We start from the raw sequence: 3,689 nt of genomic DNA on the forward strand, positions 1-3,689 counted from the left end.
TTTCTGGATTGAAAAATCAGAAACACTTGGATTTTGAACTTCAGACTTTTAATAGCTGTGTGACTTTGTAAACCAGTGACTTCCTTGAGCCTTAGTTTTTCTAGGTATAAAATGAGAAAATTGAACTAGGAGATTTCTAAGGAATTTTATAGTTATATATTTATCATCTCAGATGGCCTCTGTACAAAGGTCACAGACCATAATCTGTCATAGATAGAAAGCTTGCAAGTAGGGATGTAATAACATACCTATGTAGTTTGAGGATCAATCTGGTTATTTGGGAGGGGCTCACTGTCAAACTGAAATACAGAGTAATGAATTTTTCAAAATTCATGATTCTCCAAGACCAGATGGCTTTCTAATTCCTAGAGGGGTTGCATGTAATCCCATACACACTGGTCAGCTTCTTCGTTTCTACCTCTTGTCCATTTTTCAAATCCACAGCCCATCCATTTCAAAGAGTGACAGCTACTGAATCCCACAAGTCAGTTCATTTGAGAAAGATTGAGATCTTAATACCTGTCAAGAAAGAAGAGGAAATGTTATTTCCCAGCCCATCTATAAAGTAGCTACAGAGGAGTATCTCAGAAATGTCTAATGTGTAAGATATACTCCAATTGTCACTTTAGCCCCGAGTATCTGGGGAATAGAGTAGGAATAAAAAAGACCTTAAATGGTATTTGAGGTAGCAAGGCAGGAACCCAGGTTGAAAACATTCTGAGAGATCTTACCATCTGTCTGAGTAAAAAAGCATGCTAGCTGCATTGTTAATGTGCTATAATGAAATTCTTAGAAGTCATGTATAGCCTATTTTTATCCTGCCATATAATAAGCTGTATGGTGCAGCTTAGGCCTAGTGAGTCCTAAACTCTGGGTCCTGATTGTCAGTCCATTTTATCACTGACTATACTATATACCTCATTAATGTGTGTGTGTGTATGTAGCCTCATATGCATTAGATACAGTGGAATACACAAAATAAAAAAGATAGGGTATTTTCCTTGCCCTAAAAAATCTTTATCACAAATGATGAATCATACTACAATACAGGACAGATAATCCCCCAAATTTCTTATATAAGTTTGTTTGGAATTTGAAATGAATTTTCCTTTGAAGATGTATTAAAATTAAGTTAGATTCTCAGACCAGCCCAAAGAAATCTATTGCTATACCTATAATGTACCTGAATCTAACATCATGCAACAATATTTCTTTTTTTGGGGGGGGGGGATTGGTAATTCCTTTTATTTATTTATTTATTATAATAACTTTTTATTGACAGAACCCATGCCAAGGTAATTTTTTACAACATTATCCCTTGCACTCACTTCTGTTCCGACTTTTCCCCTCCCTCCCTTTACCCCCTCCCCTAGATGGCAAGCAGTCCTATATGTTAAATATGTCGCAGTATATATTCTAGAAATAATATATGTGTGCAGAACCAAACTCTCAGGAGGAAGAGATTTCTGGGGGCAAAGCTGTCTGTTCAAGTTTGCCCTCTATTACTAAATGTGTGGAATTATTTGGCACCCAGTTTCATCATCTCAGATTAAGCCCCGTGTTCAAGCTCGAATTTAGAATCAGAAATGCATGAACCAAGAAATTTATGAATAGGTTTTTGTATAATTTATATTGGATGGGGAAAATAACATAACAGTCATTAATCATTAACTGAAATTTAGCATTTCCTTCAATTATGAATTTTTTTTAGAAGAAACTATAGATTTCAAAAGATTGCCAAAAAAAGTTTGTCAACTCCTTTCTAGCCTGTCAAGATTCTTTTGGATCTTGACTATGTCATGCAGTGTGTTAGCTATCCCTCTTAGCTTTGAGTAATTGGCAAATTTGTTGAGTATATCAATCTACCTATCCATGAGTTTGAAATAGGATCAAATATAGATTCTTGGAGTACCCTCCTGCAAACCTCCTATATTGTGACACTATACAATTAACAACTCCTTGAGTCTAGTTATACAACAAATTCTGAATCTATCTAATTGTATTATTATATAATTTATATTTCCACATGATTATTTTGAGGTACATTATCAAAACCTTTGCTAAAATCTAGGTAAGCTACCTCCACAATATTTCCTAACTTAGCTGTTTAGTAATCCTCTCTTCTCCCAAAAGAGGAAATAAAGTTAATCTGACATGACTTGATTATGCCAGTTCCTAATAATTGTTGTCTTCTTAATAAGATAGTCATCAATCATATATTTAATATTTCAGTCTAGAATGCTCCAAGAAATTGATGTCAAGCTTACTGACCTGGGAAACTATTCTTTTTTCTTCTTGAAAATTGAGACAAATTTTCCTTTTTGAATCTTTCTTATCACTCCTACTTTCTGTGAGATTGACAGTGGCTCAGCAATCACTTCTGCCAGTTCTTTTAGGATTTGGGCGAGAGAAATAATTATTTATCTATTTTATTAATAATCAATTATTGAATTAGGATTATGGGTTTTTTACTCCCTTTTCTATATCCTCATTCAGAAATCAGGTTATTCAGGTACCTTTAAAGTACAATGCTGATAAAAGAAATGGAAACTTTCCATTTGATCAAAAGATAAAATAAATTCTACTTTAGGTATATTGGTGGATTCTGGCCCATTGTGTTTGAATCAGACAGGTCTGGATAGAAATGGATTCCTCCCTTTTCTCTAGATTAGACTAGATAAAGTGACACAGGTTTAAATAAGTCTCTTTAATCAAGGCTGAATGATCAATCAGTAATGTCCCTCAGACCTTCCTTAGAATAAACCTCTCTCTCATGATAATATTCATTCTCTCATTACTTGTTAACCAGAGTTTATTTTCATCCTCAGGAGCACCCAGTCTTCCAAGGGCATAAAAACATTGAATGGATTGCATGGGGAGTCTTTCGTTTATGAGAGATGGCCAAATGATGATTTTTTTTATTACTAGATTAAATAATAAAATGATTAATTACCTAGAAACTATGTCTCTTGATTTTTTTACATGTCACATGGGTCAGATGACTTATATTCATGGAGGACAGCTAAGTACTCTCTTAGTTATTCCTTGCTATCTTGTATATTAACTCCTGGGCTGATGAGTGTTGCTATGAATATGACTGTCAGGCTTAAAATCAGGCAGACCTAAGGTCAAATTTGGCCTCAGACACTTACGTTGAGTGACCCTGGGCAAGTCACTGACCCTGTTTGCCTCAGTTTCCTCATCTGTAAAATGAGCTGGAGAAAGAAATGGGAAACCACTCTAGCATCTTTGCCAAGGAAGTCCCAAATGGGGACATGAAGAATTGGGCACAACTAATCAACAAAACAAGGTTAATTCCACATTAGTAATTTTTTCTGTCATTTTCAGTGTAATGAATATTCTCCTTTATGGGGAAAATAGAAATAACAAAAATTAAACAGTTCTGCTACCTTACTGTTGCCTTATTGTCCTATTCACTCCAACCAATGATCCCTGTCTCATCTGTGATCCACCTTTTTGTGCCAATATAACTAAATCATCCCTCTTTGTTGTCCATACCTTTCCTTGCTAGGCTCAGCTTCTGAAATTGCACATTAGCAGTATTTTTATAAAATCATGTCACATTCTCCTATAAAAGGAAGAAAGAGAAAGGAGAGAGCATTGTAGCAGTCTGGATAATTGAAGTTCCCTAACACTGCTATATTGTGTTTCTGTCTCTTTTTGGCTTT

The sequence above is a fragment of the Sarcophilus harrisii genome, chromosome 3 (assembly GCF_902635505.1).
Source record: "Sarcophilus harrisii chromosome 3, mSarHar1.11, whole genome shotgun sequence".
In the NCBI taxonomy this organism is placed as follows: Eukaryota; Metazoa; Chordata; class Mammalia; order Dasyuromorphia; family Dasyuridae; genus Sarcophilus; species Sarcophilus harrisii.